This window comes from Odontomachus brunneus, unplaced genomic scaffold (assembly GCF_010583005.1).
Source record: "Odontomachus brunneus isolate Ranch 3 - 2012 unplaced genomic scaffold, Obru_v1 Obru_scaffold_010, whole genome shotgun sequence".
Classification (NCBI taxonomy): Eukaryota; Metazoa; Arthropoda; class Insecta; order Hymenoptera; family Formicidae; genus Odontomachus; species Odontomachus brunneus.
Window position 1 is genome coordinate 1,822,229 of NW_022639460.1, and position 25,543 is coordinate 1,847,771.

The following is a 25,543-nucleotide window of genomic DNA, read 5'->3' on the forward strand; positions in this document are numbered from 1 at the left end:
GAGAGAGAGAGAGAGAGAGAGAGAGAGAGAGAGAGAGAGAGAGAGAGAGAGAGAGAGCAGCGAGTGCGTACTGCAAGACGTGATCGATCGCATCGGGAAATAAATGGCACGGATCCGCTTAATCGTCCAACGACGCAATACCAATTAAAGCTGCATTCCCGAACGATGTCTTCGCGGATCGTACATGCGCGCGCCGTACATGCGGGTTACAACCCGGCAAAATCTATCGATATCGCGCGCGTCATTGCCCCGACCTGGCTACCTTTCGATGACGCACATGCATCTTCATGCATTTCCGCGATTGCGTAGCCGGAACACGTCCATAACGCGTCCATTCGCGTTATATCAGGCCCGGGTGTCTATGCAAACAAAAGGGACATTCTTGTTTGGAAGATACCTTTATTTCTGACGTATTAATCTTCTAATAAGGAGATCACGTAGCGTTAAACGAAGGTAAGTTACTTGCAAGGATATATCTTGTGTGATTCAACGAAGAAAAACTCGTTCTTATTATTTTGATGTAATTCTCATTAACAGATAGCACTGAGATATATCGGACTGAAAATGTGTTTTTAACTGTATGTTATGTATAGTTTCTCCCTCTCTCTCCCTATCTATCTATCTATTTGTCTATCTATCTAAAACTAACTCAAATTATACTCAAATTAACGAATTATTTTTATATATGAGTAACGACATATAATCTCTTTAGAAGAATTTTAAGGTCTTGAATTTCATTAATGTTATAATTTTATTTTAATATTACAACAATCTTATAAGAAGTATAGTGTAATTATTTTGGTGACAATGATATCTTATTCCGACATTTAAAAACATCATATTCTCCATTCAATGTTTTGTACTTTCCCTTCCCCTTCATATTCATGATTATTTTTGAATAATAAGAATAGGTTTTCCTTCGTTGAGTTATAAAATATATTCTGACAAGTAACTTATCTCTGTTTAACGCTATGTAATAGCAACAAGAATGTCCTTTTTTCTGTGAATCATTATGTCATATTTATCGCATCGAGAAAGTAAAACTCAACTGGTAGTCTTCAAATTTCTTGGAGTGAAAAACGGAGTGGACACCGAGTCGTAATCGAGTGATTCTTTACTCATATGGCGTGAATGCTCCACTCTGAACCACCGAGTGAATATTTTGACTCAAAACTGAAGAATGCATTTGATGCATGCCACAGAAGAACATTCGCTCTGGTCGATTGAAATATTAGCTCGTACAGAGTCAGAATCCACTCTAAGCTCGAGTGAAACAGTCACTCTTGCGATTTCAAGTGGCAGTATTTTCTCTATCGTTCCGATAATGAAAATGCTGCCACTTCTTACTCGTTTCGAGTGAGATTCCACTCCAAGAAATTTCACTCCAGCGAGTGTATCGCTTTAAAGATTTTCTTTGATTTCCCGTAACTATACCGCTAATTCAAGTTTATTATTTTGGCTAAATCTCTTTTCACGTATTCCTTATCGTTTTACGTCGCATCATTTATCACGTTTAAACATTATTATATGTCTCTTAAAATAACCTGTGACTCAAATTATTTACAGCGATTTGCAGCATATTTTTGACTTTTTTCAATCATATTTTCACGTTTACAAAGAAAAAAAATTAGCCGAATTAACATGAAAATAATACAACTGACTGCGTGTTGGTTAAAGGAAATAGAATTTTCGGTTGTTAAGAATGGAATTTGGTTCATAAGAACTGTCTCCTTCAAGCAAAACATGTTTCCTTGCATCATTGTCATCTCTAAGAAAATTCAACCAATTTTTTTCTCCGTATTGAAGTTAAAGTTTAACGAGCATTTGTCTATTTGAAGGAAATGTAGTTCGTGACAATGAGATAATCAGTCAATTAATATTGATCCAATTTCCGCGTCTACGCAAAGTGACTCACGCAATCGACCAGCACTTTCGAAGAAAACGCGAGCGTCATCGGGAATGAGAATCTTACGTTGAATATCTCTACATTAAAATTTAGAGAATTTTTGTCTATCTTATATATATATCCGCGAAAATGAGATCATTACAGGGTCAATATCGTTCTAATTTGCGCGTCTACGCAGTCTTTCACCCAAACAGGTGTAAATTTGGCAACAGCTTCACACACACTAATCGCTTTTTAAAGGTTGCGTCTCTTATGAATATATGGCACTCACATAGAATGTTAATCTCATATAGAATGGCAAAATAGAAATACAAAAAAGACACAAAAAAAAAAACCAAACTTTGTTCAAAACAATATATCATGCAAAATATAATATGAATGCAATTTTAAGTAAATTCATAGCTAAATAAATATAAAACAATTTACATCACTATATATGATGTAAATTTAATAGTCACAATATAATCTAGTATATCTATCTGATAAACGTAGTTTCAAAAAATAGAGTTCAAGTCTATCTGAGCAAGATTTCGGAGCCAGATAGACTTTCACGATTATCACAAACTAATTGATGATGGGAACTTTACAATTTTTTTTTAATTATTAATAATCTTATTGATACATTAATAATTATTAATATATTTATAAAGCAAATGTATAATTAATCATTGAGTTTATTTGTAATGTAATAATGTAAATTATATGTAATAGTGTAAATTTGTCATATTGACGCAGCGAGAAATATATTAAACGTTGCACTCAGATTTTTGTATTATATTTTACATGGCATATCGTTTGGTGCAAACTTTAGTAATTTTTTTTTTATTTCTTTCGTATCTTTGCTTTGTCATTCTATGTGAAAGATATTAGTGTCATATAATCTGCTTATAAGGGACGCACTCTTTATAAATAATCTGATAAAGTTATTGCCAAATTTACATGAGTATCAATTCTTGGATGTACACTTTATTCTAGCCATTTTTGTAATTTTGGTTTCTGAATATTTAAAATTTTAACATCGAATACATATATATGTTCAATATATGTATATTTTTATGTTAGAAATTTAAATATATTCATATTTAAAAACCAACTCTCTAAATTTCATGGAGTGAAAAGTGGTAGTATTTTCACTCGAGGCGGAAATACCGTTACTCGATATCACAAGAATGAGTATTTCATTGAAGATCGTAATAGATTCTGGCTTCATATAAACGGATGTTTCAATCGATCGGAATAAACGTGGAATAAAGTTCCCCTGGCGGTAAAATGATTCGCTCTCTTCGAGTGAAAACATTAACGATTCAGAGAGTGGAAAATAACTCGAATTCGAGTGAATTTACTGTCACTTTACTTTTCTCTCTAAAAGATTTAGAGAGTATTCAATTTCGAGTGAAGATTTTTACTTAACAACTCAGAGCGGAGAATTTACTTTATGTGAAGAAATCACTCAAATTAGTGTGATTTGATTGTCACCTTGCCTTAGAATGAAGCTTCGCTCCAAGAAATTTAGAATGAAAACAATGTTTAGGATCGGGTTCGGGCATTGATACTTTTCGAGTCTTGCACCTATTTCGGGGAGAAAGCGCGACGGGAAACGAGGATTCTCGGCAATGGGATGGGAATTGCACGGTGGTGATGAGATCGCGGGCAGACGCGAGCGGGCGGTAATTTTCACCCGACGACGTGAGACACTCTTGGTCCAATTCAGCTTTCCAAGTCTGATTAATGGCCCGCCCACGTCCGTCCGCTCCACGTCTGCGTCTTTATCTACAAGTATACGTAGCAGCCAGTGTTGTACTCACGATATTGCCACGCTCGCGAACTCCTTTCCGAGAAAGTCTCCTCCGGCTCGAAAACACCCCTCTTGTCCCTTCTTCACGTCGCCTTCCTCTCCCTCGTCGCCGACGTGCCTCTGGCGTTTCTGGCTTTTCTCAATCCGCTCTTTCTCCTCTCTCCCAATCTCTCTCGGGAACCCCCGGGTCCTCTCTCTCTCTCTCTCTCTCTCTCTCTCTCTCTCTCTCTCTGGATAGAGCCTGTGTCGTTGATCGCGCGCACTGAACCCCGAGATCAACGCAGAGTTCACAGGTACAGAAGAGGGGTGGCTTGAACGAAGCTCCCTTCGCTCCAGTCACTGCTCCAAGAGGAGAGTCGCGCTGCACCACGAAACGAACGAACTAACGAACGACCGAACGAACGAGAGCTGATTCACTGTGCACGTATTCCCGCTGTTATTTCAGGCCGGTCGGCGGCGACGGCGGCGCGTCGTTATAGATCCTCCTTCGCTCTTTTCCACGCGGCTTCCATCCTCCAGTCTCTCCAAGGTTTCCCCTCGCTTCCGTCCACTCGGAACTCGCGCGATTTCCCGGCGACGGTACTCTCTCCTTCGAAGTCTTCCCCTGTTTTCCTCTTTCTCTCGTATGAAATTCCCGTACACAACGTTCCTCCGGTTCTCGCGGCTCTCCCCGATCTTATCACCGTGCACGCAAGGTCCATTCACTGAGACACACCAAGACTGTCACACCCTCGAAGCCGTTTCGCCGGCTTGATCGTCACTGCCGCGTGTCACTGAAGTTCGAAATTACGCGCGCAGGATCGATCGATCGATCGACCGACCGACCCCTCCGGTAGCGGCTTCCTGACAACGAGCGCGTGTCGCCGTCAAAACAGATCGCTCCGAAAACACGCGTCCGTCCTTCCGGCCGGCCACTCGCGATACTCGCTGCGCTCTGACTGGCTCTTGCTTTCTCTCTCTATCTCTCTCTCTCTTTCTCTGTCCCTCTGGTCTGTCGTCTCGTCGAGGAGGCTGCCGTCGTCGCGGCGGCGACACTGACGGGACTCTGGCACTACTCGCGGGCCCGAGAGAGGAGGATGTGCAGCACGAGGAGGAAAGCTCGGGGCGAAGTGCCAGAAGAGCCGTCGCTTGAAATAACCGCTCGTCCGCGCGCTCGTTCCCTCCGCAACCCCTCGTGGTTAGTCGTCTCTCGCGTCCCCACTACACCGCCATGGGATCGCCGGCGAAACTCGGAGCCCCACTCCGTCGGCACGGTGTACCTTCGATCCCTCTCGCTCCCTTTCTAACGCCGAGCGCGTCTCCTCGCCGTCCGTCCTTTCCTCCCCTCCTCCTCCAACCGTCCACCACCTCCACATCCTCATCCTACTCCACCACCACCAGCACTATTGCTGCCACCACCGCCGCCGTCGTCGTTGTTGTTGCTGCTGCTGCTGCTGCTGCTGCTGCTGCTGCTGCTGCTGCTGCTGCTGCTGCTGCTGCTGCTGCTGCTGCTGCTGCTGCTGCTGCTGCTGCTGCTGCTGCTGCTGCTGCTGCTGCTGCTGCTGCTGCTGCTGCTGCTGCTGCTGCTGCTGCTGCTGCTGCTGCTGCTGCTGCTGCTGCTGCTGCTGCTGCTGCTGCTGCTGCTGCTGCTGCTGCTGCTGCTGCTGCTGCTGCTGCTGCTGCTGCTGCTGCTGCTGCTGCTGCTGCTGCTGCTGCTGCTGCTGCTGCTGCTGCTGCTGCTGCTGCTGCTGCTGCTGCTGCTGCTGCTGCTGCTGCTGCTGCTGCTGCTGCTGCTGCTGCTGCTGCTGCTGCTGCTGCTGCTGCTGCTGCTGCTGCTGCTGCTGCTGCTGCTGCTGCTGCTGCTGCTGCTGCTGCTGCTGCTGCTGCTGCTGCTGCTGCTGCTGCTGCTGCTGCTGCTGCTGCTGCTGCTGCTGCTGCTGCTGCTGCTGCTGCTGCTGCTGCTGCTGCTGCTGCTGCTGCTGCTGCTGCTGCTGCTGCTGCTGCTGCTGCTCGTGCGCTTCTTCGTTGCGATGCGTTGCGCGTCGCCTCGCCTCGCACACGTGCGCGCACGCGATGCAGTTTTCGCGCCATTCCGAGACGTGAACGCGGGGACGAGAGTTCTCCGCGTTTTTCATGCGCTCGTATGCCGATCAGAAGGTTGCCGTCGATTAATTGAAAGTGATTTTCTCTCTTTTTTCTTATTACGCAACCAGACACACGAGATACAAACGAGAACCTTTCATTATTTTCTTGTTGAATATGACAAGCTATAATAAATAACCTTGTTAAAAAGTGACTTTCATATGTAATAAATTATTTTACTCATGAAGGATAATCTTTATTAAATAACGTGGAAAACAGCTTGAAAAGATAGTTGTGGAAATAGTATTTTCTTCTTTGCTGGAGAAAATAAACTGTAATAAACAGTCTTACGTATTAAATAATAAATTTTGTATTTAACAAATTGTCTTATTTATAAAAAGATAACTTTTGCTAAATAACAACATAAAATAAAGCAATACAAAATTCAACAAATTACAAAGTATAAAAAGTACTTGTCATTATCATATTTTTTTTATGAGTGTGCGAGAACCTGTGTATGGTAGCTGAATCTCGTTAACCTTTAGGCTGCCGATATTTTTTCATTAAAAAGTGATTTTTTTTCTCAAAAACTTTTCTATAAAAGTAACATACACATAGCACAGAATTTTGAGATTGGTGCAATCATCACAAAAGTGACTTTCCCGGCAGTCTAAAGGTTAATAACGTTAATCTCGTTAATAACATTGATAACGTAATCTCGTCAACTTAGAGATACGTAAAGTTTCCAATGGACATATCTTTAGTTGTGAAAGCGATGTAGTAACAAAAGTTTTAGTCGCAGCAGCGAATTTTTAGTTACAGTAATAAATATATTTTCACCAAATCATGATTAGCCGCGGTAGTGAAATTTTTTTTCGTGAACAATGTACTGGTTTTAACAATATTACTATTAAATCGAGAGGATTTACTCGAATTACAGCACTGTTGGCCAATTCCATTGATGCAACAGCACTTTTCCCGCGCAGATATTCGATATCAGGCCATTTCCTCTCTCGAGCAGGTTCGCCACTCAAATTTAACCGGGAACAAAATTGCGTGAAACTGATCTACCACTTCCTTCTTTGTAACAAAATGCGAAAGGACAAACGGACAGATCAGACCACTTTGACATGTGTACTCAAGGGATAGAATGAATGCTTCGGAAAAACGATAATTCTCTCTTCCGATATTGAATGCCTGAAAGCGGAATACCGGAAGAAGTCGAATGCGAAAATGTGCTGTTTTGGGTTAAGGTTTGGGTGAACTTTTTTGCAGCCTGTTAACATAATCCCGGTGGTGGCGTAAGTCGTCGTCATCTCTCGCAGGTAATCTCAACGCGCCGGCACGACCACAGAAACCAGCCCTATTTTTCTTTCGTTCCCCCTGTGCTACTGTGTGTCCGGAACACATTCGGGACATGTGTCGCTATCGTCGACCACCTTTTCGTTTCCCTCGGGATACCCAACACACCATGAACGACGGTGAAACGAACGGTGGTGGAACTGTCGAGATTACCAGCCTTCTCTATTTCTCTGTCTTTCACTCTTTCTCCCCCTCTCTTTCTCTCTCTCTCTCTCTCTCTCTCTCTCTCTCTTTCGCTCTCACACCCTTCTCTTTTTCTCGCTCCCTTCCCGCTCTGCCCGTGTCTCCCTTTTCCACCCCCTGGCGATGTCTGTCTCCGGCCGTTATTTATAGAAAGCCCACGATGACTCGCCTAATCGTAACGACCCGCAGACCTCGCGGATACCTATTATTATCCAGTCGAATTAATGAAACTCGCTCGTGGCGATCGCCAGCCGTGCTAATTTACGCTCGCCGCTCGTGCAGAGAGGACGCGCGTCGTCGTCATCGTCGTCGTCGTCGTATTGTGCCCGTCGTGTCTCGCGCTCTAGTCCACGAGACATTTATTTACTTAACTCCATATTCGTCGTGTCGCACACACTCTCGCGATAAATCCGATTGCCGATACTTCGCCGCTTTCGAAAAAGAACTAGTCTTCGCGGAGATGATCATTTATGAGCATTAATCGGATAAAAGTTGAGATTTGCTTCCAATAATCGCTAAATCAAAATTGATCAGTTATCATATATATCCAGATATAAATCGAATTTCTGATACCTCGACGCGCTTCCAATGTTGAGCATTAATTGACTAAAAGTCGATTCGACTCAAATAATCGGCAAAACGATAATCAAAATTAATCAATCGTCATATATTGTGTATAGTCCAGATAGTCCAGGTACATAAATTTGGCAGCGATTTTATTGATTGATTTGTCGAGTTCTTCATGAGTTCATACAGCACTTATATTTATCACATAAGAATAAAGAAATAGAAACATAACGGAAAATTTTAGTTGCAGCTGCACGTTTTTAGTTATAGCAACAAATATATTTTCATCAAATCATGATTAGCCATAGTAGTGAAATTTTTTTTTTCGTGAATGATATAGATAATGATATATTAGTTTCACTTATGATTATCTATTTGGATAATAACGAATAATTGAATCGACTGATGAGATTAAATATTAATCAAACTTTAATTGATTGTACATTGATTAATAATTAATTCATTGATTAAATTACTCGCAAATTACATTTATGACGATTGATTAGTTTTGATTATCGATTCACAGATTATTTTAATGAAATGAAATTTTAATTAATTGGCGCCCAACATTGTATTTAAGCGATGTTGTTGTCGTTAATGGAACACGCGCCGCCGCAAAATAACTCGCGAGTCGCGCCGTGTTAACGCTCGTTCGTCTCCCGCGTGAGCGCCGTAACTCATCTTGATGATTCATCGATCTTATTTTTATAGTTTAATGCTAAGTGGTCGCGCGAGCGCATCTAAAAATTTATCTGGGACAGCCTGAAAGCCGAGGGTCTTTGTAGCGTCACGTACCGTCTAAATATAAATCTTTATGGTGCCCCGTAAAAGAACGTTCCCCTTTCGACCCTTTCGGGTTACAGCGGAGTCGCATCCACGCGCCGCGTGAATTTACCTCTTGCGCCCAGCGACGAAGTAAATCTCGTTCATCAAGGTGCGACTCGTTTTTTCTCGGACAGAAAGAGAGAGAGAACCGTTAAAAGATTCATTATTTTCTGCACCAAACAAAAACTATATAAACATGGCTCTTGGGTATACAACAGAAGGAAGAGCGAGAAAGAGAGAAAACCAATGAAAGCCGATCACAATTGGTGCGAATATTTAAAAAATAGGACGACAATATTGTTTGACAACAGTGTTGAGTATTAATCAGTGAAAATTTTCCTTAAGTAAAATAAATTTTAGTCTAAATTAATAAAATTAATTAGTCGTCATATATTTAATGACGAATAATTTATTTGATTGATGAAATTAATTATTAATCAATGTGTAATAAAGCAATGTCCGAATTTGATTGATAATTAATTTTGCCAATAAATGACTTGTGATTTTATAGATCGATGAAATTATTCGTGATTTTGCATTAAAAAAATTAATAAATATTTTTTGGGTGGGTACTATTAACATTTTTTTTTTTTTGACTAATTTAACACAGATTTAAAATATTTCGGTTGGAATCTCGGTTAAAAAAAAAAGAAATTTAGAATGATTCATGTCTTAGCTATGTCGATTTTGTTAAAATTTTAATTAAAATTTCCAGATTTCTCTCTCTCTTTCTCGGTTTGGCCGAGATTCGAATCATTTTTGACTAATTTTACACAGATTTAAAATATTTCGATTGGAATCTCGGCTGAAGAAATTTGGAATGGTTCGTGTCTTAGCTGTGCCGATTTTGTTAAAATTATTTAACTATATCTTGTATTAAATTTTATTTTTTATGCATTTTTTTGTATTTGTGGATGATAGGAGTGAGAATATTAAAAAGCTATAAACTGCCCGTGAAACTCAAAATAGGCCAAAATGAAAAAAAAGACCTAAATATTTTTTATACTTCTACATTTGTACCAAATTAGAAATAAATCGGAATATATCTTTTGGGTAGGTTTACTTGTGAAAAAAAGACCTAAATATTTTTTATACTTCTACATTTGTACTAAATTAGAAAGAAATCGGAGTATATCTTTTGGGTAGGTTTACTTGTCAGACAGGACATTCCAGAGTTTTGATGCAAGAAGTATAAGCGATTCGTTAAATAGCTCTGTGCGACAATCCTGCAGCTCGTGACTCGGGTAAGTCAAATTGTAGCAGACGGAGAAAAGGAAAAGCAAAGTGATATGAGAGAGATTGTATTTGCAAAATTGTAAAAAGGAAACATCTCTTGTTATATAGTTTTCTATGCTCGATAGCGAGTCGTTTTTCCTGCTGGCGAAACGGAGAAATATGATTACGTCTTGGTCGATGTATAAATCGCGCACAAGAATTGAGATATTTGTCACTTCGAGTTAAATTCTTGCGTAATGTCACAATATACAACTGAATAGTAGTCAAAATGCGGAAAAAGCATGGTATAGAAATTAGAAGACGACGCATGTGTACACTTAACAAATCGCAGAGAGAGAGAGAGAAGGAGAGGGATATATATAGAAAAAGAGAAAGAGAGAGAGAGATGGAGAGAGGAAAAAGAGAGAAAGAGAAAGATAGAGCAAGATTGGTAGTTTCGATGGATATCGATCGCGAGTTTCTATATGCATATCGTCCCCTGTAAGATCGTTATCTGAACTCGCACGTTTTGTTCGTACAAGAGGACAGATCGTTATTCACGGTGGATTATCCGGGCTAATTAGTACGTGTCGGTAGATGCTGGCGAACGATAGGACGCGTGCTTCTGCCTGTCAGGCGGTCGGCCTCGCGCTGCTCGCTCGTCTCGCTGTCACTGATCGAAAACACCTTAAATCCACCATCGCCGCCGCGGGCTCCGACCGCCGCGAGGTGAACGCGCGAGGGGGAAACGAATTAGCTGCTCGTACGTATAAATAGTCCGGTAACGCGAGAGTCGCGCGCGACATCGTCGTCGACGACGAGGATACGAGAACGGGGAACCGCACGCGCGCTCCCGTGGAATGCAAGTTGCGCTGGTTGGTTGGTTGGATGGATGGATGGATGGGTGAATGGATGGTTGGAACTTGCGGTTCTCATGCTACCATCGACGAGGTAACGACACGCGCGGTTAACCGACCGCGATTCAACATAGCCGCAGACTAATATCGGATAACGTAGGAAATAACGTTCTTTTTACGAGAACACGTATTTTTAGTCGCGACGAAAATCGCGTGGGAGGAGGCGCGCGCTTAGACACATTCGGGGGAATTCGGAGAAGTATTTTTGATTTAACGGAGAAAAGGAGCCCGGTGTCTCTCTCCCTCTCTTCCACCCACCCTCTCTCACTCTCTTTCTCTCTCGTGGCTCCCTTCGAACGGGCGTGATGCGAGACGACGAAGTGCGAGTTATGAGGCACGAAGAAGGTGCGAAGTTGTACCGAGGGAGCGGAGGAAACGAGCGCGGTTGACGGAATTATTATTCCCGCTGCTCTCGGCTTCGCGTTCCTGCCGATGTCTCTCTCTTTTTCGACGACTCGCAGCTTCCCCCGATCTCCCAGCAAGGTAGCTCGGTTCCACGTATGGGAACGCCGTCGGAAGTCCCTGTTTTTTCAAGGTCCGATGAGGAAACCGACGAACGTGCAGAGAAAGAGGCTTGCATGATAAGATTTATAATATTTATCTAATATCATGATATATATGCAGAAAGAGAGAAAGAGAGGGAGTTTCAGAAGCGAGCGACCAAACTTTAAGAGCATATTCTGTTTATCGTCCCGAAAAGATAGATAGGCGGCATGTAATTTGGAAGCAATCAGTCGATTTGCAAAGTCCCTTAGACATAAATATAATTTTGGTTCATACATTGTAAAAAATTTGGTGTTAAAATTAATACACTTTACATATTTCAACTCATCCACTCTAATTTATGTGCTAATGTAACGCGACGCAAATATATAAACAAATAGCATAAATAATGTATAAAAAATCAACACAAAAATGTAACATATATTATTTAACACTTAGAAATGCTCAATATGAACTCAACGTAGAATAGTCAAAGTAACACGACGACAATATGTAATACTTATCATTAATACTAGGATATATTAAATATCTTCTCCCTTTTTATTTTTTTTTTTTTAATATTAATATTTGTTATCAAATAGATCGAATTGGAATGAGTATAAATCGTGATAATTAGAAAGATTATCAACCTTGTGTAAGAGTTAAAATAGCGTTAATGAAACTTCAAGAGCACGTTTTATATTCAACAATAAAGAAAGAAAGAAATTCATATTTGTTGACAAAGAAAACATTTATAGCAAGAAATGTCTTCGGATTTATAGGGGTGACATGAATCTTTTTTTATCTTTACAATAAATAGAATATTCTCTCTTAAAGTTTAGCCGCCTATTCCCGAGACATCTTGTGTATACGAGCTGCGACGGTAACGTACACATAAAATGTATAATTCTCCGTTGAAGAGATAAAAATAATCGCGCTTGACGCGCATGTAACTCTTCTTCGTTGAATTTAATTACCCCGAATTGCTTTTTCATGTTAAATATTTCTTCTCACTGTCGCCGAGACAAATTCGACGACGCAAATATTTATACATTATTTTTCATTCTGTCTCGCCGAATCTGCTCGAGGAATAGTTTTCATTGAAATGCTAAACGGCGTTCGGTTCATTCCGCGATAGAGCCATCACTGTTCGGGGTGAGCCGTGAAGAAGCGCGCAGGGGCTCGAGGGGAACGAGGGAAAATCTTTCGTCGCGACTCTCCTCGTGAGAGAGTCAGTCCTCCCGGTTGTCGTCGAGCGAGAACCATGAATTGTCTCGCGGCTCTTCGCGGGAACACCAGCTCCTCGAGACGAGACTTCCGTTAATTTTTATCTCTTTTTTTTAACAACAGATTAGTTTTCTTTAACGACAGCTCAATAAAACAGGCCGCTTGTTCATTATTAATTTTTTCCGTATCATCCCACTGGGAATGCACCGATAATATAACTGAACCGCCCAGTTATAAGTATAGCATTTCAGGGAAGAATACACCGATTATATTTTACAGAGTAGAAAATTGGACTTGACGCATCATACAACGTCAATTAGTAGTTATTTACATTGCTCATGGTAACCAACCGAGCTGAATATATGCTTACATATATATATATATATATATATATATATATATATTGCTTATATTAATTGTCAATTAAATAACCCTTAATTACATTGACTATGTTCAATCGTTAATTGAATAATCTTTAATTATTTTCGCTCGTTTTAATCGTTAATTCAACAGTTTTTAATTGCATTCCTTCAAATCAATCGTTAATTGAATGATTTTTAGATTTCTTGAAGTCAGTGGTTAATTAAAATATTTTCAATTGAACTTATAGGCTTATATTAATCGTCAATTAATTAAATTAGAAATTATTTACTTAAATCAATTATTAATTGAGGCGAATTTTTAATAGACTTTCGTTAATTTTTATCTCTTTTTTTTAACAACAGATTAGTTTTCTTTAACGACAGCTCAATAAAACAGGCCGCTTGTTCATTATTAATTTTTTCCGTATCATCCCACTGGGAATGCACCGATAATATAACTGAACCGCCCAGTTATAAGTATTGCATTTCAGGGAAGAATACACCGATTATATTTTACAGAGTAGAAAATTGGACTTGACGCATCATACAACATATGTGACTAAGAAAAAATTTACTAGAAAATTGATTTGTGGGATACAAAGTTTATTTCAATGAAGTAAAGTTTATCCCCCCCCCCCTACCCCTGAGAAATAAAATTTATTTTTTTCTATTAGTAAAATTTACATGCCACAAATAATTTTCAAGCATGTTTTTCTTCAGTATAGGTTTTGCGGTAAAATCTCACTTATAAAATCATTGAGGTATAAGATGGAGCAGTAAAGTGGGAGTATTTCCACTGAAAGAATTTCGGTAAATGTTCACTGCTTATACGGTTCGGTGCAATATACTCGACTTATATTCGGTGCTTATACTCCTCTTACTGATGATTAACTCAGAAATATTTACTGATTCACTTTAAAAGAGTATGATCTAACAGAGACGAACATAAGGAGAACGTAACGTAGAGTCTATCACAGCGGCTCCGCTTGGACGACCAGTCAACGAGGAAATCGTCGCGTAAATTTAGAACATTGTTTTCCGGCCGAGTAAATTCCACCGTGAATAATCGCTTCCTAAATCCGGCCGCGCCAATCTCGACGATTTTCGCCGTAGAACAGCGAATGTGTACAAATTTGGATAAAGTGGCGTTTGCGTCACCCTGAGACGCGGAAATTGCTGCTTGCGCAATGCGCTTGAAAGATGTTTTCTTGGCATGTGGAAGGCGAGAAGAGATCGAACGGATTTCCAAATTGCCTTTGGAAACGTCGAGATTCATAATGGCGAGCGTTCGTGTCATCGAGAGAGAACACGAATCGTGCGCAGAGTTGTAAAAATATCAATTAAATTCGCCTCAATTTAATAATTGATTTAAGTAAATAATTTCTAATTTAATTAATTGACGATTAATATAAGCCTATAAGTTTAATTGAAAATATTTTAATTAACCACTGACTTCAAGAAATCTAAAAATCATTCAATTAACGATTGATTTGAAGGAATGCAATTAAAAACTGTTGAATTAACGATTAAAACGAGCGAAAATAATTAAAGATTATTCAATTAACGATTGAACATAGTCAATGTAATTAAGGGTTATTTAATTAACAATTAATATAAGCAATATATATATATATATATATATATATATATATATATATATATATATGTAAGCATATATTCAGCTCGGTTGGTTACCATGAGCAATGTAAATAACTACTAATTTTGATTGACACACACACATATCAATTGGTCAATCGTCTTACTGTGCCTTTCGATTAAATTTGCTTATATTAATTGTCAATTAAATAACCCTTAATTACATTAACTTACATTACCTTAATTATATGTTCAATCGTTAATTGAATGATTTTCAATCAGATTTCTTGAAGTCAGTGATTAATTAAAATATTTTTAATTAAATAGGCTTATATTAATCGTTAATTAAATTCAACAATTAATTGAAAAGGTAATTAATTACTCGCAATTTCAACCACCGTATTCGCTTCAATCGATTAAAACACTCGACTCTTTCAACTGAACGATGAAAGAGCAGTATAGACGCGTGCCAAGGAGATTCCTTTTTATTTTATATCGCTACCTCGATTTATCTCGATTTATTTCGCGTGTTATAAACGTTTGAAACCTCGCTGCATGCATGTCTAACACGGATGCGTGTACTTGCTCTGGCGTCGGCGCGATGTGTGCTAAAGTGAGGTGAATGACCGCGCCGAGAAAGTGGGCGGAGTCTGCTTATCTGAGTCCGTAGGATGGGGGGAGGAGGGGAGGGCAATGAGTCGTACCACCGCGTGCCGTCGCGTACAGTAGTAAGTGACTCGCCGGGAGAGAAAGAGAGAGAGAGAGAGAGAGATAGCCGCGCTCCGCATTCCTTTCACTCGTCGCGTCTTTTTCGCCGAAAGATCTAGAGCGCGGATCGATATAATTGTGAATAACTCCACTTGTGGACGTCGTAGCGACTTGAAACCAACGCCATTGCACGGGGAAAATTACCGCGCTTCCGGTGAACGTGAAATCGCCACAAGGATCGAACAGCGTGATTATGTAAGTACGAAAGACATTTTGTGTTTGCGCCAAAGTTAACAATCTGCGATCGAATTGTTGAGATTTCTTTTTTCGTGTCGTCTACGGTTCGTTGTTACGGTGACGTGATTAATTAGCAGTCTCGTCAATTTTACGTTTTCGACGGGCATAAAGTGCAATTTAAGTGAAAACCGAATTGATAATAATGGAAACCTTCTATATTCACACTGAGAAACAAAAATATCTAAGAAATAGTAAATATTTATTTGGTGGGTACTAAACAAAATATTTTTTAAATAATAAAATATACATTTCTTTAAATCTTGATAAAATCCAAGTTTTTCATGAAAGCACTTGTTTGTTCTATTTAAATAATAGAATTTAGATTTGAATAAATAGTGTATCCACCAAAAATAAATACTTGTAAATACTTATTAATTACTAGATATATTTTTCTCTCAGTGTAGTAGTAACGACATTAATTCTGCTTATTTCAATGACATGTTCTTAGCTGTTATATTTTAGCTCTTGAGGCTAATCCTTTTTTTGCATGTACGTTGAAAATTTAAATATTCGTATTCGAAGAGCAAAGCAGTAAGAATTTTCAGGATTAGATACACGGAGAAAATATTACAGTTCTTTTTCATATAAATTCTTTTCAATTGTGTCATATATGTTTTTAATAGATCAAGATTGCTAGTAAGATCTATCTTGTTAAGTAACATAGCAAATTTCTTACAGAGTAAAACAGCAAATTTTTCAATAGCACCCTACAGTTTCCAAGTAGCACATATAAAAAATGAAAGGATAATATATTACTGCAAAATTTTAATGTACTCCTCAGTTATAAAATTCTCTCTACGCACGTGCGTTCGGGACTGATACTTTTATCTTGTGATGATGCGGGCGCGAAGTGTAGGCGTTCCCTCGTTTAATTTTTGCTCTCTTATTCTCACAGCGTGACTTCTCCTGTATCCGCGAATTCTAATTGCGCATTCCAATCGCGAATTCCAATCGCACAGACGACAGTGTAGTAAAATGTGGATCAATGGGTTTTATTAACCGACGCACTTCTCGATTTATTCAAATCGCGATTCCATCAAAGAATCGTCCGTTGATTTTATTTGAAACAGAATTGTAAAAATATCAAATTCACCTCAATTTAATAATTGATTTGAATAAATAATTTCTAATTTAATTAATTGACGATTAATATAAGCGTATTCAATAGAAAATATTTTAATTAACCACTGACTTCAAGAAATCTAATTAAAAATCATTCAATTAACGATTATTTTAAAGGAATTTAAAACTGTTGAATTAATGATTAAAACGAGCGACAGTAATTAAAGATTATTCGATTAACAATTGAACATAGTCAATATAATTAAGGGGTTATTTAATTGACTATGTTTAATCGTTAATCAAATAATCTTTAATTATTTTCGCTCGTTTTAATCGTTAATTCAACAGTTTTTAATTGAATTTCTTCAAATTAAAGGTTAATTGAATGATTTTTAATTAGATTTCAGTGGTTAATTAAAACATTTTTAATTGAATAGGCTTATATTAATCGACAATTAAATTCGATAATTAATTGAAAAAATAATTAATTACTCGCAATTCTTCTCGCGCGTAATCGTTTCTTCCGGTGCGTTTGGGCGCGGGAGGTGCGTTTATTATTAACTCTTTTGAATCAACGTATATATCTCTTTGAAGAGCGCGGTCTTCGGCAGTGGCATAACAGACCAAACAGCGATTCCACGTAGCGTTCTCGTGAAAAAGCTCCTCCCGCCCATTGAACTCTTTTTGGCGAGCACATCGCCTCACCAAAGTCATAATATTCGTGGCGTGGAACACACGCAGAAATCAAAGCCCGCGTCGTCGTTTTCCGAGAAGACTGTCAATACAGGAAGTATTATTTTTCTCTTTGGGATAATTCGTACAAGAAAAGTGATTAAGCTGTTATCAAAGAAAATCGCATCTCTCAGCATCGCGTTCTTTGTTTCTTTCCGTAAATATTTCGAGAATTATCTTAATACTATACGAAGATCGTAATACTGCAAGAAAATATTGAGATATCACTTGCCAAAATATTGTTGCCATAACAAAATATTAATGTTATTTTTCTGAGAGAAGACGGTTAATGGAGGAAGGACTTTCGTGACAACTCGTGTAACTAGAAACCTAATCGGAGAGAGATTTGCCTCCGCCTTTCAGCGCCGTGCCCTTTATTTTTTTCCTCCGAAAATATTCCGAGAACTGTAACGAGCGAATGTCGCTCTTTAACCGCGAGCGTTGTTGCGTGAAATCGTTTCCTGCATTTCCTTTTCGTCCGCGCGCAATGGACCAGCGCGAACATACACACATGATCGTATGCGATGCACCTGAACGCGATATGGGTGTCGTCGGTGGTGGCAGGCAGGAGGCAAGGGAGGGGAGTGGCGGAATTGAGCGGTTGACAGGTCATTAACGGGGGAAAGCGGTATCGAAACCGGGAAATGTTCTCTCTCTTTCTTACATAGACTCTCTCTCACATACACACACTCCCTTTCATACACGCTCTTTCACACACACACACACACTCTTTTCACGGGTGATCAAGGCAATCGACGAAGGCGTTCCAAGGGTCTTCTCCGGCAAACTCTTCACCCGTACTCTGTAATAATCGTAACTTTATCGTGAACGTGCAGCGATAAATAAGCTGCGGAAAACGCCGAGTACAGAACTCGGCGGAGCGATAGGCGCGAAGGCAGAAAAAGGTGCACTCACTTACAAGTAAGTCCGGCAAGGAAGCCGCATCACGCGGTTGCAGGATGTAAGGAGCGAGTGAGGAAAAAGATCACAAACGGGGCAGGGAATCGATATGAGCGACTCGGCCGAGCAAAACGCGCGGTAGAGAAGAGGGAGGAAGCAGGATAAGAGGATAATCCCTCCACTGCATTAACGTAATTTAACATAACGTAAATTAATTAGCCGACGAGCGAGTGTAATCTGGCGCACGGCTGGCTTCCTCTTAAGAAAGAGAAAGACACACAGAGAGGGGGTGAGAGAGGGAGAGGCACGCCAGCCAGCCAGCCGGCTTAGGTACGCGGACGATCACGTGCGCGCCACGTTTTTCCCATGGCGCTCGTGCGCGATGCCACACCTGAAGGTAAACGACGTTAGGTGGTAGTACGCGGCCAGGTCATTAACGATGGGAGGAAGCAACGAGTACGGCCGGAAGCCACGCACGGAGATGTGACTTGCGAGGTGGGCACCGACCGATCCATCGGCTGATGGTGTGTGCGCTGCCCGCGTCCGTCCATCCATCGTCCGTCCATCGTGGGCGACGAATAACGCCGTTGGACGGTCAACAACCGAAGATATCGCGTCTATTCTCGTGCTCTCCTCGTTCGCTCGCCGCGTGCGTCGCGCGCCGCGATAAAGCGCGAACCGGATAATATTGACGTGAATTTTAAATGTTCCACACCCGGAATACGACTCTAGCCAGATGAAATCACTCCTCCCTTCCTTTTCATTCCACCGCTCCCTCCTCCCTCCACTTCAGGCTGTTTCCGCGCGATCGTCATGCGGAAATCGTGGCAGAAAACCGCAGGGCGAGGACGCCTCGCTTCCGATCGTGACTTGAGATCGTTCTCGCCGCGACGGAGAGATTTTTCTTCACTTACTAATCAAAATTAATCAATCGTTATATATGTAATCACGACTAATTTTATCAATCAAGTTATTCGTGATTGATTGATTATTCGGTGATTTATAATTAATTTCATCAGTCGATTAAATTATTTATGATTACCTGTATGACGGTTGATTAATTTTTTTATTGATTTACTAATTATTAGATAGTATATTACTACTAAAAACGTGTTTTTTTTTCTTACAAAGAAAGATAAATAAACAATAAGACAGATCATATAGCAAGAATTTGCATTAATATTGAGTTTTAGTCGATTAAAATTTCAGTGAATAATCGACGTAATCAATAATCAATGTTAATTAATCATCATGCATGTCATTATGAGTAATTTCATCAATCAATTAAGTTATCTGATTGATTAGCTATATACTGATTAATAAATAATTATATCGGTCAATTATTGACAAAGACAAACGACTAGTGGAAGGGTTAGATAATGACAGCTTGCGTCAGTGTTGGGCATTAATCAAATAAAATTTTTATTGACTAATATAATCGATGTAACCAATAATCAAAATTAATCAATCGTTATATATGTAATCACGACTAAATTTATCAATCAAGTTACTCGTGATTGATTGATCGATTATTCGGTGATTTACAATTAATTTCATTAGTCGATTAAATTATTCATGATTACCTGTATGACGGTTGATTAATTTTTTTATTGATTTACTAATTATTAGATAGTATATTACTACTAAAAACGTAGTAAAATTAAAATTAAAAGAATTGTGATGTAAAAAGAACTACAATATTCTTCTCTTTGTGTAGAACCAATCTTTCTTACTAGGGGCATATTCGTTCACGCTAATTTTTGACTCCAGTACCTCGTTAACGCGACGTAGATGAGAGTAGCGGGACGACGACTTTTCAAGATGCTCTGTCTAATTTTCACGGTGCGCGAGCGTGGGATTTGATGGGTGTGGCGGGATTTTTCGAGCTTAAAAAAAAGTTTCCCATAAGAGAGCCGTGCGAAAGAAAAGAGGGTGAGAGGGAAAGAGAGGAGGAGGGAGGGGGGACGCATTGGACCAACCGAACGACCGGCAAAATATGCACCGGGCCGGAAAAAGATCTCTGGTTGCGGCGCGCCTCTGAGAAAAATGCCGGAAGAATCCGATCGAGACGCGCGCGGCGAGAAGAAAAAAGACTAAAGTCGGTTAACGGGTCGCTCCTCGAGTCGCTTTAGCTCTCAGAGTTAATTTTTTAAGAGAAATTAGACTACCGAACGGAGAAATCGCGGCGCGCACTCCCAATTCCCGGAAGCGCGCGCGGAACGAACGAATCGTCGTTATCCTCGGAATCCTCATCGGAAGTATTGCCGCTTGGTAGTCGTAACCAATGACAGGACGTATCTGTGAAAACACGCCGTCTGTCAGGACGTTGTCATCACCCATAGATATGTCACATCGCGCGGTTGTCGCAACCACGGACGCAAGGGAGACCATAGAGGCTATATGGCTCCAGAGGTGTGTTGCTCATGTGCTTTTTTTTAATATTTACCTTGAGAGAAATAGCGGATACAAAATCGCGAAATGGTGCAAAAAACAAAATTTTATCTAATTTAATCTAACTGCAAATTCAAATCTGAATATCTTCACTCGAGTTTCAAATAATAATTATTGATATGAGTTTAAATGACAGAGTAGAAAGATACAAAAAAGATATGAAGAAAATTTGCTCAAAAGAATATATCATGTAAAATGTAATATTGAAATCTGAATGAAATTTTTATTAAATTACTTGCCACATCAATATAACAAAATAAATTTACACTTAAAGGAAAAGATACGATGATGGCAACCATACAGCTGACAACTGTAGAGAGTTCGGCATGCAGAATTAATGTGTTTATTGTTTAATCAATTATTTTATAATTGTTGCAACTAAAGATGATTAGAGAGTTGTGCGAACCACATAATTATTATATTATAATTATTACACAGTTTTTTCATAATCGTTTACTTGCAATAACTATAAGATAATTTTGATCAAACTATACACATTAATTCTATATACACGGTGGGCTATTTTACGGGACCCACCCAAATTTCTCTATAGGTAAGCCAGATATAGAAAAATAGTTAAGACAAAACTTGTTCAGGACAATGGGGGTCATCTTTCTCAATAAATGAATTTGATCTTGAGGTCAAATTTCAAGGTCATTTGGAGGTCATAGTGATTTTTTTAAATGGGACCGCCTACTTTTGACACCGGATTCGAAGAGAACGGGAAATTTTACGTCAGAAATGATATTTTTAAATTTTTTATTTTGACGTTCAGAAGGTCAAATCAAGGTTTTAAAAGCGCTCAGAAGCTGTTTGTTTAAATGCGATTATCTTACTTTTAGCATTACCCAGAAACAACGACGTGGACGTAGTAAGTTCTGTTTTCTTTGGGGTGCTTGTCTTTCACGTTTGGGGTGCTTGTTTACCGTGAGTCCCTTTGCCTCTCACTAGTTAACAATTACATAATCAACCACAAAGCAAATGTTCGAAGTTGCCTTCATCGGCTTCAAGGCATAAATTTAATCGCCTCTGAAAATGTTGTACTGTTCTTAGCAAGGGGACAATATACATTTTTTGTTATATTGCTTTTTCTCTGAATGCGTGATGCAAATGTAATGATTCATTCAATACAGTGTATCTGCCTCATGAATGTCATGAAAAAATTATGAAGTTTTCATCATCGATCGTCTTGCGTCTGGGTTTTATCCTAAACTTGAAGCCGTGACTTCCAGCGAAAGCGTTCTTCACGCTGCCAGACGTAGCAAACCCCTACTTCTAGCTTTTGGCAGCGCTGCAAATGTCTTTCGCCGGGAATTGCGTTACAGTTTATGACTTAAAACAAAAGACTAAGGACTTATTACACCTACTTTAGATCGGACATTAATCTCCGGAGTATATTCCGAGTGTGTTACACGCAAAAAAAATAATAAAGCTGCTAAAACTCGTCCGTGAACATGCTAACATATGATTCTCGAGGAAGCAAAACCCGTGACCCTTCAGCAAATTAGGCGAGCAGTTCCTCGCGAGGAGCTAATTTCGACGGTAAATTTGTGCAAATTGGCCGCGAGTTCGTCCATTTATCTACGTCTAATGGTGATTTTTAGGCGGAAAGGGTTCGGCGCCGCGCGGACAAGGGGGAGGACGCGCGGGGCCCAGTACGTACGCGAGGGGGCCTTCGATGTAATTACCGGCACGTCACGGTTGGCGGCGCCCTTGCGAGCGCGCACCTGCCCAACGAAACAGAAACCTCGGCCGTAATAAACGCTACGGTGCGTCGCGTGCGCTCGCAATTACGCACGTGCGGATCGCGTCGTTGTACGCGCGCGCGCGCGCGCGTTTACGTTCTGCGCGCCGCGCGCGGTTCAACGTCTCTCGCGTGGCCCTTTCGGCGTCGGGTTGCACGGCAATTAGCCGGTTGTGTCAAGTTCATTATTACGCACGCCGCGGTAAGTCGCGTAAGCGAATCTCGTCGAATCGAGACGAGAGCGAATAACCCGCGCATATGAAATAGCTTGAGATCTGAGGCAACCTCCCAGTAATTGAATTTTCGTCCCTCAATGACTTGTTATGAAATGTTAACAATATATTTTTAGAGATTTAATATTTTTAAAGAGATCTTTTAGATTTTGAAGATTTTTAAAAGATTTTTGGAATCTTGTTAAAAGATATTTTTTTATGTCCCCCAATTTGTAATATTATTTAATTAAGAAATTATTTTCATTCAATTATTAAATCTGTATTATTTAGTAATTAGAACATGATTTATTTTTTAGTTCAATTATTATACAACTGACATTATCTGGTATATCTCATTAAATTATAATTGATATATATATAGTGATTATTTTATTTTTTATTATTTCTCTATAAAAATGCAAAATTGATCTGTGGTGGGACGTTAAAATAGTAGCAAAAAAATAGAAAGAAGTTTCCTGTCTATACAATCACGTGTGACAACTCGACGAATCGTTATATGTGATTGTATAGACAGGAAATTTTTTTCCATTTCTTCGTCTATTTTTTTACATAGTTCTATCACAGCTTTCTTGTTAGCTTAATGGGATATCTTAATTGAGATCCAGTGCCGCAAACGAGATACATCCCAAAAATAAATAAACACTATGATCGTTTTAAATGGTCATGTATTTCACATGAAATTGACATAAATAAGTGATTATTGATAAAAATCATATATTTGCTTTCGAAATATTTCTATATATTTTGAAATTTATTCTATATATATTTGAAATATATATTTGAAATTGAAAGAAAATATTTTTTGAAGATAACACCATTACTAAAGAAAGAAAAGTGATTAATCTCTTTTCTTATGAGTAGAATGATATCTTTCTCTGTGTATTTGGACTCTATATAGAAATGCATATTTTGGAATGGGAAAGAATGAGATTCTCAATTGATATCACAGAGTGGAATGATAAATTCTGGGACAGCAATTCCAATCAGAACCTATACCGTATTTGGAACATTTTCTATACGGATATTTTGCATCTTCTCCTGCAACTACCTTCTTTACGCGTATTTCCTCTGTCTCTCTTGTTCTTCCTTTCCCTTTTTCCCCCAAATTAAGTCCAAAGGATCAACGGGATCTTTTCTTCGCGTTGTTTTGCATCTCGTAGCTCATCGAATGTGTTATTCCCGTGCGAACTACATTCTGTCGTTTCTCAACTTGAATAGCGTAATAAGGGGTTAAAAGAGTTAAGATTTTCGGGTAAGAGGGTGCCTCCCATAAAGAGCACAAAGAAAGACGTCGGTTTGCTAATCGGGTCACTGTCTCGAACGCGTCCCGTAAATGTGTCTCGGGAATTCTACGAGATAAAAGTTTTCAGTATCTTCAAGTGAAAAGAGGCACCCTTGCCTCTCGCGAACACTAAGGATGCTCATCTTTTTCTTCTCTTTCCTTACTTTTTTCCCTTTTTTGCTTTTTTCTTTTCTTTTTGCTGGAACTCTCGCGAGCGAGAACGAGTCCCTGTAAATCCCTATTATTCGCGCAGAGAACCGAAGACAGATGTCCTTTCTTAAAACCTGTTGATCGAGTTGGAAGGTGCGAGGAAAAGAGAGAGAGAGAGAGAGAGAGAGAGAGGACCGCGTGCGCGGTTGAGCTAGAAGAAATCTCTCGGCGATTACCTGGTCGCAATTTTAATCATTTCCCCATGACTCTGTCTCGAACGCGGATGAAAGTCCACGATGCGAAAAATCGGATTAGGATGTGTAGTCGAAGCGGGAATCTCGGATCCTCGCCTTTTTCGACGATCGCTGGCTGGCGGGGACTGTCCCGGCTTGATTTTATTTTCGAAACTTAATAAAGACGAGAGGAAATTAGATTAAAGTACGCGAGGCGCGAACTTTGTCGGCGCACGGGTCTGATCGAAGAAACTCGCCATTTGCTAGGGATGTGCGATTTATGAAATTATGTATCGCGATGCAATCTTTTTTAAAAATCGCAATGAACGCAATATATCGTGTTATAATTTTGTATCGCAAATATGATTAATCGTGCGCGATTTTGTATCGCAAATGCGATTTTCAATCGTAAGACATCGTAAAAAATTATCATTTTTACTCAGAAGTCTTTTCAATAATTAGTAACTTCATAGATACGTGTGAAAGTATCATGAAACAAATAATTTTTCTTTAAAGTCGATTATCTCGAAAAATTTGTATTTAATAAAAAACATTTCCGAATCTTTGATAATCTTTGAAACATATATTTAAAAAAATATAAAAATTATACATAAAGAAAGAAATAATACAATTTAACATTTTAAGGCTATTATAACGGCACAATCCCGTTATGCTTTTATATGTATAAGTTTGAATTAGATAGTATAAAATATCACAGATTGTCGCGCGATATTTGCATAGATATTTAACTAAAATGATTTTAAATCGCAGACGCGATTTTGTGATAAATGTTTATTGCATCGCGATTCAAGAAAAGCAAATCGCCTGTGATATATCGCAAAATCGCGCATATCCTACGTGCTGCTCATAGCAGCTGTGGGCGCAGCCTTGAGCGAGCATAATTATGCGCTCGGGGAATACTTAGGTTTATGCACGGGCGATAAAGCCGAATAATAATTTAGAGCTGAGTACCTCATTGACAGCGGGTAGTAGGCACACGGCGCGCCATGAGCAACGCGATGATTACACACCGGTAGTGCGGCCGTAAATCAGCGGAATCACCGCCGACTGTGTCGGTCGCCGCCGTGCCATCGACGTGTTCCGCGCCTTATTTGTAGGAGACGCGACGCAGCCTCAACCCCCCGCGATCAGGCATTTCTCGCGGAACGTTAATGAGCGAATATCGCGAGAAACCATTCGCCAACTTTGAGGCACCTCGCGCCACGCTTAAGCGGTGTCTACAATGAGAACT

The 25,543-nt window shown here is 39.6% G+C and overlaps 1 protein-coding gene and 1 long non-coding RNA gene across 3 annotated transcripts in view; one reads left to right on the forward strand and one right to left on the reverse strand.

The window, feature by feature from the left end:
* The window catches only part of LOC116840519 (fibroblast growth factor receptor homolog 1-like), an 85,248-nt gene extending 80,265 nt beyond the window's left edge, over positions 1-4,983 (reverse strand). The window contains exon 1 of one of the 2 annotated variants that reach the window (XM_032807337.1): positions 3,712-4,983. The gene's annotated coding sequence lies outside the window, so the exon portion shown is untranslated. The remainder of the gene's footprint in view (positions 1-3,711) is intronic. The other variant, XM_032807333.1, reaches the window with a different exon arrangement.
* Positions 1-25,543, forward strand: part of LOC116840524 — a 90,350-nt gene that overhangs the window by 36,152 nt on the left and 28,655 nt on the right. The gene's annotated exons all lie outside the window — the stretch shown is intronic.